This window comes from Seriola dumerili, unplaced genomic scaffold (assembly GCF_002260705.1).
Source record: "Seriola dumerili isolate Sdu_G_001 unplaced genomic scaffold, Sdu_1.0 BDQW01000478.1, whole genome shotgun sequence".
NCBI classification, from domain to species: Eukaryota; Metazoa; Chordata; class Actinopteri; order Carangiformes; family Carangidae; genus Seriola; species Seriola dumerili.
In genome coordinates, this window is record NW_019174733.1 from 874,883 (window position 1) to 889,415 (window position 14,533).

Consider the following 14,533-nt stretch of genomic DNA (forward strand, 5'->3'; position numbering starts at 1 on the left):
GTAGTGATAGGACGTATCATTGTAGGAGAGTGGTTTATTTACTACCAGGCTTCACTGAGGGAAAAGTAGGCTACAATATCTGACATGGCTCAGCATTTTTTTTTTTTTTTTTTTTAAACGCTTCAGCAAAGGTGTCACGGCTTCAGTGTGAAATCAGTGATCATTGAAGAAGCAGAATTTAACACATATAATGCCACCCACACACACACCAGTGTTACTAAATACAGCCAAGGCAAATGAGTTCCACAGCAGCTATTACATAAGCAGCGACGCCTCAGTTAAACTGTGCCAGCCTCCATGTATAATTCACTTCCACTCATCTGAGAAAATATCTGACATGGCACTAGATGCACATGTGCAGACGTTTTCAGACATATTGTCCGCGCCGCTGTAAACTCGAGAAAGATGGAGGGGGGGACAGACTGGCATGGAAAACACTCATTCAGCAAACTGAACAGAGGCCAGGCCGACTTCTAATCTCTCGCTGTCTCTCTGTTTTCCTATGTTTCTCTCTCTCTCTTTCTCTTTCTCTTTCTCTCTCTCTCTGTCTCCCTCCTTCAGTGTTCCACCGTGCTTCTCAACTCAAGGCTTTACATAAACACCTGGCATAAGATTTAGCTCGACAGGATCACTGGAAAATAATGGAGCTCGAATCTGAATCCAGTTCAGAATCCGCTTATCCAATCTGAATGCTTTTGAATTCTTTATCCAATCGTTTTGGGTTTGTTTGTTTGTTTGTTTGTTTGTTTGGTGGGGCAATTTGATTTCACTCAGTATCACTACTACACCACAAAGATTCTGCTGTGCCTAACGGGTGTCAGAATTTCACCACATATTTTGTCACTGCTCGGTGACTTTCATTAACCGTGTCCTTGCTCATTTTTTCTTTTGCAGCTGCAGAAGTAAAAACAAAAACCCTTACTTAAAAAAAAAAAAGTGCTTACTTTATTATGATGGATGGTAGATAAATATTTCAGTGAGTGACTTGTCAGTCTCTCCTTTTCTGTCACAAGTAGCCTCCCACAAATGTTGCATTTAATAGGCGTTTGGTTGTGTATCTACTTAGCATGTGTTTGTACACGTCACCAGTTTTTTTTTTTTCATTTGCAGATGACTGTTGTGTCAGAAAGAGGCACAATGGACAATCAAAGAGAAATCGTAGATAGATTCAGAAAGGTGTATTTTACCAACTACATCCAAGATGGAACCAACCTTCAGCCCAACAATGGTGGACGACAGGGAGGAAAAACCAAAGGAGAAAGAGAACAAACAGAAGTCTCACTGCCTTTTACTTGGAGCTACTTTACTATCTCTTAATGCTGTACACATACACACCATACGCACACACAGGAAGCATGAGTCAACGCAGCTGGAAAGGGTTACGTATGTAACCTGCAACACACATTTACCTCATTTGTTTTGTTCAGAGCAGATGAGGTAACCCACCCTCTCCGTCTCTGTCCCCACTCTCACTCCCCTCTATCTCAGAAGTCAAACTTTACGTCAGCGCTTGCGTCTCGACACCTGCCCATTTACAGCTGCTGTCTTTATGGAGTGAAACGTCAGTCCTACCCTAACTGCCAAAATCCAGTCTGGGTAATTACAGTCTTCTCCCAGCGTGCTCTCAAATGAAACCTGAACATGACACGGTCAAACAGGCAGCTACTACAAAGAGTTGAGTGAATGGACGGCCCCTCTAACCGCTCAGGCTATAAACATATCTGCTGACACATCACTCTCGGGCCATAACAAACTTGATGAGAAACTACAATATGTGGCCCAAGGCGCATGAGGAGTCTTGTAATTACACGTGTAGGGAAGACAGAAGAGAAACAGCGGCGGCCTGTGTCTGCAAGAGTGCTTCGTCATCAAAAGAAACTTACAGATTCCCTGTGAGTCTTCTGGATGAAAACATATTTTGTACGGGTCACACTTCTGAGAAGCAGCCTAATTGTCTGCTTTGGTAGAAGTGTGTTTGCTGCCTCATGCTTTTTCTTATCTTCAACGTGAGTGAGTGTGTGTGTGTGTGTGTGTGTGTGTGTGTGTGTGTGTGTGTGTGTGTGTGTGTACAGACAGATTGAATATCACCCTCCTCCTCCTCCTTCTTCCTCCTCCAGGCCAACTGTCCAGAGGGTGGAACAGCTTTTCTACAGGCTGAAATTTCAAATCAATACCCCAACAGTCTGTAATGAGCAGATTACCCAGGGTCAGGATTAGAAAAACCTGGGCTCACACACATATACACACACACACACACACACACACACCACCAAAAACTCATCATCCCACCTCAACAGATCTGAGCTACTGGGTCTGTTTGCCCCTGCTTGTGCAGACCAAACGTCTCCAGGCTCATTTAGAGCCCTAACAACTTCAGGAAACTAACTTCAAGTCAAAGCCAGTCAGCTGACACTGAATCATCCAGCTGCCTTCAATCTCTGGCAAAATGACAGGAAACCAAGTTTTCCAGGGATTCTTTGTCATTATTTCACCATTCACATCTCAGTGTATCCAAATCACCAACTTTTTGGCCTCCACTAGCATTCCTCCAACTAGTTTCCAATCCTGTTAAAATCAGTGTTTCTGTGTGAATGTGCCTGCCAAACAACTTTTGTCTCAAATCTTTCCGTTACACACCTTCCATTAATGGCATTTCCGCAGTTGACACCCTCTTAAGTGGCTTCACACTGACGCACGGTGCTCATGAATACAAAGTTTCCTCAGGCAAATTTGCATTCATGTAAACGAAGCCAAGCTTGAATAAAGAGCAGGATCAAGAGAGTCTGAGTTTGGAGAATTTAAGATCGCACACACTTATGCAGACACATGCACAAACACACACACAAACACACACACACACACACACACACACACACACACACACACACACACACACACACACACACACACACACACACACACACACACTCTTCCTCACTCACCCCAGTGAGAGCTCTGCATCGCTGCCTCCACTTGTCTCCGTCTCTCTTGGAAAAGAAATAAAAAAAGAAAAACACTCCAGTCTCTGTTGCCTCAGATTCTCCTTGTCTCTCTTCCTTTTTTCCCCCTGTCGTCTACCTCTTCTCTACAACGCTCCAGCTTCCTCCCGTTGCCTCTGCACTGCTCCAGGACTTCATATCCTGACACGAGGACTTTCAAATGGAAGCCCCCTTATTTTCCTGTCCTGTCCTCTCCTCCTCCTCCTCTCTCTTCTCACTTCACTCCACTGTTCCTCTTCTCAGCTTTCTTTCCCTGCCGTCTGCCTTAGCACCGCCTTCCCCACCTCCTCCTCTTCATTCCTCCCTCCCCTCTCTCACTTTTGTCTGCCAGCCCCCCTGCCTCTAGTTTCCCTCTTTTAACACACATACACACACATTACTCTCCTCTGCCTCTCTTTCTCCTCCCCCTTCTCTTTTTAGCCTGAGCTTCATCCATTCCCTTCTCTTTCACACATATTCTCTGCATCAACACAATTCTGCGTCAGACTTAACGTTTTTAGAAATTTAATCCACTATCTCGGTTTAGTGGGTGTGTAAAAGCAAAACTGCCCACAGGCGTCAGGAGAACACCTCATCTTACCCCAATTGTCTGCATCTGTCCCGTGGCTGAATAATAGCACTGTTACACTTTATTGTACAATTAACAACAGAGAATGACTACATCAAGTCAGTACAGAGGGAAGGGGAGATTGAGAGGGAGGGGGGTGGGTCAATTGACCCAGATGAGGTAAAATAACATGTTTGCGCTCATCTTTCTACTTGCACATGCTGTGTGCTCTCTTGTGCACGTGAAAGTGAGCAGGAGCATTGTTCAGCAGGTAACAGAAAGCAGGGAACAAATGAGGGGAAGGTCAAATCTTAAAGCGGTTAAGAGGCTTTGCTTGTATTTTGTGTTGAAGCTGTTTGTTTGGAGGTGTAGGTGAGAAGGTGATGGTGGAAAGGTAAGTGTGAGTGAAGATAGACATGATGTAACGAGGGTTGGGGTCCAAAAGTCTCAGGCCAAGAGAAAGTGGTCTCAGACTTTTGGACCCCAAGCTGAAACTAATGATCTTTTTAATGTTATCATCAAGTTATCGGTTGATTATTTCAACATTAATCATTAAATCTACTATCAACAAATAGTGAAAAATGCTAATTAATCACAGCCCCCTGGAGCCCAAGGTGATGTCTTGAAATTGCTTGTTTTGTCAGCAATGACCCAAACCCAAAGATATTACATTCAAATTTCATGACATTTGAGAAGCTTTAACGAAAATTTTTAGCCAAACCAGCAACATGACTCTCCATGGATGATAACGTCAGTCTGTCTGTCACTATTTGATGGATTTGGAGTTTTGTGACGATAACCATCGTGCCCAGAGGATGTATCCTAATGACTTTGGAGATCACGTGATTTTTTTCCTCTAGCGCCACTATGAGGTTCATAGTTTCTGGTTTTGAGAAAAAACTACGAGATGGATAACAGACATTCTTATTCCCATTCAGAATGAATTGTACTCACTTTTGCGATCTTTTGACTTTTCATGTTGAGCCATCATCTGGTCAAAATTTTAATTTGGCTTTTGACCAAATACTGGCAAAACTGATCACATCCCCATCAGCCTTGGCTGTACTTTTTGTTTAGTGCTAATTAGCGACATTAGCCTTTAATTCAAAGCAGCATGATGCTGAAGTACAGCCTCATAGAAAAACTGGCATGGGTGTTAACAGTTATGTGATTATGAGGACAATTAAATTATTCTATGATTTTTCCAAAAAAGTCAACATTTGATTAATTCAATAAGGACTAAGCCATTTCTAAATAACACACACTGCTCTGCTGCTGTGTGGTACACAACACTAACCACTTTAGGTTTATTGTTGTATGCTGCCATGGAAAACAAGTAGGAGGACTGAGTAATGCTGGAGGAGAAATGTGTGTGTGTGAGTGTGTGTGTGTGAGTGTGTATGTGTGCATGTGCGTCTGTGTGTGATCTCTCTCTCTTTACTGGAACTTCCCTGAACCTCCCTTTGAGTCCCACGGTGGTATAACAAGTGAGAAGAGAGTTCACTTTCTGCTCTCTGACTTGGCACTTTACTGCCATTAACACAGCCCAGCTCTGCATGCTGAAAATACAACACCAAAAAGCTTTTGAGTCTTTTATATGTCTGTAGCAGTGTGTATGTGTGTGTGTGTGTGTGTGTGTGTGTTTGTGTGTATGTGTGTGTGAGAGAGAGAAAGAGTCAGGAAGAGTTTCAGCCTCTGAACAGGTAAGAATAACTTACAAATTGAGTGCATTCGTTCAGTGTAACATATCAAACACTCTTATGAGTCGGCACAAAGCGGGAGGCTGAACGTGACGTTAACAAAAAGTAGGAAGAGAAGCTTAAACTTATTTATGAAGTGGGATGACGACTACCGCACACACAACAGAGACAGTCTCCCATTTCTTTTTCTGTCTGCTTGGTGCCAAACAACCTGAACAGGTAACTGATACGTTACCTGTAGATGAGTTTCAGATAAACATGTTTACATTGTTAAAGATCATAAACCTGCATTAACTGATTTTTTTGGCCACTTGGGGGAAGTGTAACAAGCTGTGCACACAACATTGACATGACATCACTTTATAAAGCTGTTGTGCTTAATGTGTTAGCGATTTCCTGTTTACACATTCAGCAGATATGGAGCAACATTATGATTCATCTAGAGTCATGTTTCTGGTCTTCGTTTTAGCAAATACCTGATTAGTTTACACTAAAAGTACAACGTGAAGGACTTACAGAGCTGCAGTCTGACCAAACTGTTTACACATAGGAGCCGATTAGATCAGTTCCGTGGCACAGCACTGGGATCAGAATGTGTTGGTATTTGTGTGTTATTTTGTCTTTTTAATAATATGACATCAACAGAGGTTGTCTGAGCATGTGCCTCCAAAACATGTGTTAATACAATATTTTTTCATCCAGTCACAGGGGCACTCATCTGGTTAGTTACACAAATAACAAGTTAAAAATCAGTGCTCTTGCAATTGAAACATCAAGCACATTGAGCTAGTTGTAAGGTAGTTAACGCTGTTGTGTGGTGTTGTTAGGCCATGTGACCTCTTTGTGAATGTGGACTTGTGTTTCCAGCTTTGAGAAATTCAAATTAGGCTGTCTGATCAAGAGTGACCGGGAGTGGAAAGACAAGACAGGAAATGGAAGAAAAGAAAAAATGTTCACCACCTAGTTGCTTTGCCATTTGGTGCCGGGCAGGTATCATACAGCATATTAGAGTTTATAAGAGCTTCTGAGAACAGCTGCCGCATGCTGCTGCAGGATACAATGCTGATAGGAACAGTGAGACTTAACCGAAACAGTTTAGTTGCAGCCATTTAAACCAAAACAACTGCTGCTGGAAGATGCTAAAATGCTCTGCAGAGCTGAGGGGAACAGTCTGGTGATAATTCTCTGTGGGTTAATCAGAACAAGCGAAGCCCTTTCCGATCAACCCAAAAACAAAGTACTGGGTAGAACCTATACTGAGTCCTTTGTATTTTGTAAGTGACCCTCTAACACAGGCAGTAAGTAGTGTTGTGGGACAGCTAATGAAGGAAGGGGACAGCTGGGCTGGGACAGGCTGAGCTGGGCTACAGGAAAGACGGGGAGCAGAGGAGACAGCAGATCTGTAATGGAGACGGAGGAAAGAAGAGAGGAAGACAGCTGCTGCTGTGTTGACCACACATTATTATCAGCCCACATATCTCACAAACACTGCCCTTTACTGTGAGGCCTTGAGCTGACAGAAATGATAAGGGGCTAATGTCAGGATCCAGTGCTGAGTGATGGCAGAAAAACAAACAAACCAAAAACTTTTCTAGGGCTATCCAGTGCAGGCTGATTTTGTTTTGGATTAAGTTTTGTGAAAAAGGTGCAGGGCAGAGAAAATTATGTTTTCTGTGAGAGAAAATGTGATTTGTAGTAGAAGTAAACAGACAAACACACCTGCCCTGACTTCTCTGAGGTATTGCTGTCACCCGGCTGCTGTATGGAACAACATGGGCTCAGCCGCAAATTCCTGACCCCTTGACCCCTCATCTCCTCCTCTACTCCCTCCTCCCACTGTGTCACACACTCCAACTATCATCCATCTCCAAACCCAGTCCCTGACCAGACACTTCAAAGACGGAGGCCAAGACCCCTATTTCCATAAATGTGTGCGTGAGTCTGTGTGACAAAGTGACCACAGCGCATCACTCCAAACTGAGCCTACACCAAGTCAGACCATAGATCAATGTCCCCGGCTCCCCAAAAGACAGGAGAGAAAAAGAACAACACCGAACGGGAGGGAGAGAAAGGGAGAAAGAACAAGAGAGGTGGGAGGAGCAGGGGACGCTTGAGTCAGCAAATACTGAAGGTCAACATCGTCAGAGAAGGGTTTTGTCTGCAGAGGGTGTTTTATTTTTTTGTGTGGCTCTTTACCTCAGAGTGTACTCGCCCAGCGTACTCCTCCTGGAGTTCTGGGGGAGACAGGGAAATGGCAGATAGCTCTCATCCCAGGACCTCTGTCCTCTCTGGGCTTCTTCTCCTGCGCTCTGCCTGAAGTGAAAACACAAAGCATTAATGTTAACCTGCTGACTCAAAAAAACATACATATGATATTTGCAGCATTTACATTAATATTAAACCTGCAATAACTGATTATTTTGGCCCCTTGGAAGCAGTATAAATAAGTAAGCGCTGACATAGTATCACCTTTTTTCTTTATCAACTTGTTAGCAAACATTTGGAGTCATGTTTCTGGTTACCACCAAATGCTCCCCAGCTTCCCAAAAAAAAGACTGATGTATTTCGGCCTTAAGAGTTAGCCACCCCATCCCCCGGGCTAATGCTGAACTAAAAGCCATGTTTCCAACAATCAGTGACACACAGAAGGAAAAGAGGTTTGTTTATCCAAGAAACTATCCTAATCCTGACTGGTGACTTAACAGATGTACTGAGACCTGTCACATTAAGAAGCCACAGCATCTCAACTCTGCTACGGGTCTTCATATTATTGAGAGTTTTTTTATATTGTTACACTCTTTGATCAAACCCATAGTTAAAGTCCATTTTTGTGAAACTGGCACCTGAAGAATCAAACAACCAAAAATACCAACCATCTCATGATGAACCCAGGTCTAACATGAAAACAAAAATACTGTGAGTTTTTTTTAAAAACTAATTTCCCACTGTAAACATGGGATTGTGAGACTGTGTGTTTGCAGGTACTTCCTGCTTCTAAATGAGGTGTGGAGAACCAACGATGACTTCACTGCAACTCATAAAAAGGGCAGAAGAGAGAAAAGAAGGAGGAAATTAGAAAAGAAATGGAGGTAAAAAAGCAGTAGAGCTTCGTTATATATTGATTTAGGTTATTATGTAATATCCTGAATTAGCTTAAATCGTGTTTTCCTGGTTTTATGGGCAGCATAAGAGTTAATTAAAACAAATCTCTGAATTTATCTGACTTCTAGCAGCGTGAAATAGCAATAAGCAATGAATTCCTCTGTGTATTTATTCATCATATCCACTTTACTATTATTTTTCCTTTCTCAAAATTTTCAGATTTATGATGACATTACATAATGACTATAGCACCAGGGTATTTGGTAAAAAAAACCTTATGAAGTTTGATTTCATGAGCATCAGCATTTTTGTTTGCTTCCTTCCAACTACCTCTCCACTCTCTACACAAGCAGCCTATAAGGTAATCAGTCAGCTTGTTACAGTCTGATAAGTGATACGATACGACTATCGATTTTGGCCCCTGTATCCTGGTGCAGGGGTCAGTCCTGCCACACCACCCAGCTGCCAGGCTGAACCTCAGAGTTGTTTTAAGGAACCCACGAACAGATGCTGACTGGGTTCTTTCAAAGCTATTGTCACAAACAGACAGAGTGTAGGAAACAGATTTTCCTTCTTACAAAAAGTATTGTCAAGACAAATCGCGTCAGCCACAGTTTGATGTTGTGTTTTGGCCGCACAGAAAATCAGCTATTTGGGTCAAACTTTGATCAACAGTGGATGAAAACATCATATGGCTCCCACACGAATGGAGGGTATAGCTGTCTAGATTTTAATGGCATTACACCAGATAATCAAGGTAGAGCGACGTCTGTGTGCAATGTACCCCCATCCACCACAATGCATACAGAAGCAGAAAAAAATAGAAGTTCAACCATTTTCCCAACACCTATCACCAAACATCATTGGCTGAAGAGACGCTACAAAAACGATCATTTCATTTGGAAAACACAACATAATGCATAACATTATAAATTAACTCAATACAACCAATTTCATTCTGAGAAATGGCAACATAAAACATAATTACTGATAAACATTTAGATTCCTTGACAGCTCTTATAGCTGTAGCTTTTTAAGAAGCTGAAATAGCCTCGATACAGAGCAAACAGGAAATGAAATCATGTGTTGGTCTGTGTGTGTCAACAGGAAATCTCACAAACTTATGAATGGCTTTCCATGAAACCTGGAGGTCAGTTAGGCTTTAGGCCACGACTGATGAAAGTGGCAATCAGGATCTGGGATTTCTGCCATTAGATGATTATCGTGTCTCAGCCATTTGAGGCCTGATTTGATGGCCATGTGCCTTGTAGGCACATGTGTATCCTAACAAGGAACCCCCAGGAGCACAGATGGTCAAGGTCTTCCCTCAGGGACACAGGGGTCGGGCTCGGGGTAAAATTGGTAAGATAGCAGGGTGGGGGTTAGGTTTATTTAGGTGCCCCATCCCCCTTTAAACTGATCTCTTTTCTTGGTAATGCATACATGGACTTCATAGATATAAGAGATATGGAGAGCAGCTGACATTTCCATATCAACAGGCAGCTAGTCCGTCCAAAAATCAACGAAAGATGTTTAGACAGTCATTCGAAACTTTCTGTTTGTGTGCCCACACACACACACACACACACAGACACACACAATGCATAGATCTGACTATGGCCTGCTTATGTTCAGCTTTACATCTTTTAATTTCCATAAAACCCAACACAAGGCCAAAAGACATGACCTGTGATGCTGTAATGATCTCTGCAGGGTTTGGAGCTCATGACCACACGCACATGCACACACGCATGTGCGTGCACACACACACACACACACACACACACACACACATACACACACATAAGACCTCTCTTCTCTGCACCATCTCTAATCAGCAGATGACATCTCAGCCCGTATGATGAGCTGATGTGAACCCATAGGTGCAGATTAGAGAGATTATTAATCCTTTAGATCACTGGTAGATAGATTATATCACTATAGCAGCATATGTCCTCACTGCAGGGACGACACTTTATCTGAATACAATGACACTATGACTCAGGGTCGCACTCCCACAGGGTGCTGCAGTATTAACCTCAACTGAGAGTGTTATTAAGGTTGAGCAGCCCGGGCTCCAGGGTTGCCTTGGGTTGCCTTTGTTAATCACAGTGCTTCTAATGTTATAGTTATTGGGTTACTCCAGGTTCCCACTGTGTTTCCTCATTTTGGAGGGCAATGCTGTACTGATGAGGGAGGAGTAAAAGGAGGGTGAAGGAGAAAGTAGCTGCCGTCACACAAAAGGCGTGGCTACACCAGTGCCAAGGTGACTCTTGCAGAATGAAATGAGAGAAGTGTTCAGCTCAGTCCTGAAACACATGAACACACACAGTAGACATATGTAAAGGGGGGGGGGGGGGGGGTCATGGGGTACCAGGAACAAAATCTTGGTATATCCCTGTATGTCATTTTATATTGCATTATCAATATACTGTGTATGTTGAGACAGTATATTACATTTTAATAGGAAACATTTCAAGTAAAATGACTAAGGCTGTAAATATTATTTTCATTTTTTATGAACCTTCCAATTCTTTTCTAGATTAATTAATTAATCATTTTGTTTATAAAATGTCAGAATCACATCATCATTTCATCCAGTCCAAGGGGACGGCTTCAAATGTCATGCTTTGTCTGGCCAAAACCACAGATATTAAATTTCCAATTATATAAAACAAAAAAACAACAAATCTTAACATTCTGTGGAAAACTACTCAAACACTTTATTGATTTAAAAATGGTTGTCTGCTTTACTTCTAAAGAAAATAATCTCACATGAATATTTGTTTTTGGCTAATGCAGTGAATTTCATACCACATAAATCAGGAGACCTCATCACATTGATGCAAGAAAATGGTAAATTCAATATTGCCATAAAGCAAATCTTCTCAGTGATTTGCAACATCACCCACAATAACCAATGATGAAACTAAAACAATTGATCAACAGAAAATTAAGGTTTTAGTCATTTTTCATTTTGCACTATTTTTCTGACATCTTATAAATCAAAATAATTAATCGATAATCAAAAAAATAATCTTTAGATGAGTTGATAATGAATAAAGTCACTAGTTTCAGCCCTCGCCTGATACAACCAGAGACATTTAAGTGATAGCTACCTCTGTATAAACTGAATAATCTCTGATGGTTAGACATATCTATTAAATTATGCAGCTGACAAGTCAACATCAGAGTTTCTCCACCAGAACAGAATCGATAGGGATAGTAAAACACTTCAGGAACAGAGCAGTCAGGTAATGTAATTTCTCTGTATCTCTTTTTTTTTTTGCTGTCATTATCCGAACACATTGTACTCTGTGCCCGGCACTTTGGCGGCTGCTGCTGTCGTTTTTCCAAGAAAGTGGAAAGCTGCTTTGTTGCCATAATGTGCCCCGTGTGATGCTTGGCCCACTTTTCAGCCTGCTTTCATTGTGTAAGCACATATACATAAAACATGATTTGTTGCTTCAATTTCTGACTTTTATTCAGCAGGGATTTGGTGGCAGACAACATCAGAGCCATGAAAAGCGGAGCAGAGCAGCGGCGAAATGCAACTCTCCCTCTGATCCTCTAAGCGAGGGAGGGAAAGACAGATAGAGGGAGAGAGTTGGCCACGTTACAGACAACCAGGTTTAATCACTGACCTCTAGACTTACAACTGAAGACAAATGGCTATGATTAATGAGGACCATTCATCTCGTTGGTAGAAAAAAACAATGGGAACTGCATTTGCCCGAGCAGCTCTGATAGGTCTATCTGCTGTTTATATTAAACTCCAGTCCTGTTAGTTTGCACTTAGCTTCTGATCAAGGAGCTCAGGTCTGGCTCCATGTAGATCCAGTACCGTTCACTAGAGGGCAGTCTGTCTAAGTCTGGCAACTGTTCTCAATAACAACTGCTCTAATATTCAGACCTGAGGGGAACACTGTTGTTACAAATAATGGAAGAAATTACACCTCCTCTGCAAAACTGGGCCCTCCAGCTTTGTTTTAATTTATTCCTTAAATAATTTCTTTCACCTTTATCCAGAAATGAACACCTTGAAGAAAAACATGAACCAAGAAGAGACATACTGAGCTCCTTTACTTGAGTAAAAGTACCTATACAACGATGAAAAGTACTCCATTACCAGTAAAGCCCTTCATTCAAACTCAGCAAAGTGTAATTACAAAAACAGGTTGTGCTGCACAAATTTGTGTTTATTTATTTATTTTTTTTACTGATCTTTACTCTTTACTAAACTTTTATCGTGAAATAATGGATAATTTGACCTTGAACAGTTATATATATATATATAGACACTCTTTTGTAAGGGGTCACAAGCCAAAAAGGTTAGAAATTTTTCATCTTTAACAATGTGTCGCATTTTGTAAGCTATTAAATCTACTCAGTTACTTTCCACCACCGACAGAGGACAATGACCTCGGCAGCGGTGGTGGGTCGACTTTATCTCTGTAACCGATGTTAAAAGCAGCAGCTGATGCACAGCCGCGCACAATCAACCTCTGCTATGAAGGATCTTCCTAGAAACAAAGGATGATCTTGCATGTTCACAGACAGCTGATGACTAATGAAGGTCCTCTGTGGGGGAACAGTGAGACGTCATGCAGAATAAGCAAAAGGTGACCGCACAGAAGAAATACAGGGGGGGGGGGGGGGGCTGTTAACAAAAGAGAGACAAAGACTGTAGGAAAGTTTTCATTTGCCTTTTCAGCACTTCAACCGCAGCCGGAGCCAAAAGTTAAATCTTGGCTTTTGTCTGTCTCCAGCTCTGTCAGCCTGCCACTGCTGTTGTAACAATTTGTCTGTGTGGAGGATGTGAATCATCTCCTTTCATTCACATACTTTGTGTCCTCTCATATTGTTCCCTGTCTTTAGCTTTCCTTCCATTATTTCAAACACGTTATTTCTATGCACAGATTCCCTCTTTCTCAGCTCAGAGGAGAAGGAACATAGTGTGGTGAAGGGGGAGGTGGGGGTGGGGGGATAACAAAGTTCGAGCACCGGTGGGGGTTGGGGGGGTTGCCAGACAAGGGATCTGAACATATTTCACAGAAACACTGTCGAGCACCTGTCAGCATCTGGCTGCACTTGCTGAACAGTGCATTGAAAGAGGAAATCGAAATGAGACAAACAGCGTGAGAGCCACTGCTGTCGCGCTTCATTGCCGATCTACAGAAAACTTGCATCCTCACAAACAGGGGTGGCAGACATACTTACTAGATTCTTAACCTCAGTAAAAGCACCAATACAACAGAGTAAACAACTAAACCAACTCCTGCACTCAAAATCCAAACTGTACTTACAGTATTAGAAAGTAAAAGGACCCAGTGTGGTGTCATACTGTAATATACTATAATATTGCATTATTATTAGTGATGCATTTATGTATAAGTAGTATTTTAATGTTGAAGCTGGTCAAGGTGTTGCAGCTGGTGTTAACAGCTTTATGTACAGTTTGGTAGTTTAATCCAATGAGGAAGAAAAGTTCTGCCACACAAATGTCTATTCATTTCTGGACCTTCCTATAATCTTTGCTGTTTTGTGAAACGTGACAAGAAACTACATGTAGATACTTTATTTTTGTAATGAAGCACAAGACAAATAGAAGCCAATGTGTATTTCATAAGATTATGTTTTATTCATGTGAAATCTTAAAGCTGGAGTGTGGGACTTTACATTTAAGTTATTGCCAAGCCATTGAGTTCACACAATGCTGATCAGCACCAGGTAAACTTCTCTGTATTTTGCAGTATACTAGAGTTTTAAATCTGATGTCTGTGGCAACATTCCCACACTGGAGCACGGGTAGCAATGTGTTTTATGTCAACTGGGGATGATTGGTTTGCCAGAGCTGAAGAGGGGAGCAACTGTGGAGACAGAGACGGAGTAGGCCTCTGGCGGAAAAACCTAGTAAGTGTCCAACAAAAGTTTCTGATGTTCCAGATAAAAAAGAAACTTGGTGTTCAGCGGAAAGATTACAGCCTAAAGCAAAAAGCGATTGATGGGGAGGACAAACATGGATTACCATTGGTGTGGCTTTTTTCACTCGCTGCAGAATGTGAAAGAAGAGACAGTGTTTGTGTAATTACTCTCACTACCAGAGGGGGGAGACAAAAAATTCTGCACCGCAGGGTTAATCTGAAAATTGACAAGTAACTCAAGCGGTTGGATAAATGTAGAGC

At 41.9% G+C, this 14,533-nt stretch overlaps 1 protein-coding gene across 1 annotated transcript in view; it reads right to left on the reverse strand.

Annotated features, from left to right (window-relative positions):
• The window catches only part of LOC111235255 (leucine zipper putative tumor suppressor 2 homolog), a 35,505-nt gene extending 32,294 nt beyond the window's left edge, over positions 1 to 3,211 (reverse strand). The window contains exon 1 of the mRNA XM_022763655.1: positions 2,943 to 3,211. The gene's annotated coding sequence lies outside the window, so the exon portion shown is untranslated. The remainder of the gene's footprint in view (positions 1 to 2,942) is intronic.
• Positions 3,212 to 14,533: the final 11,322 nt, after the last annotated feature.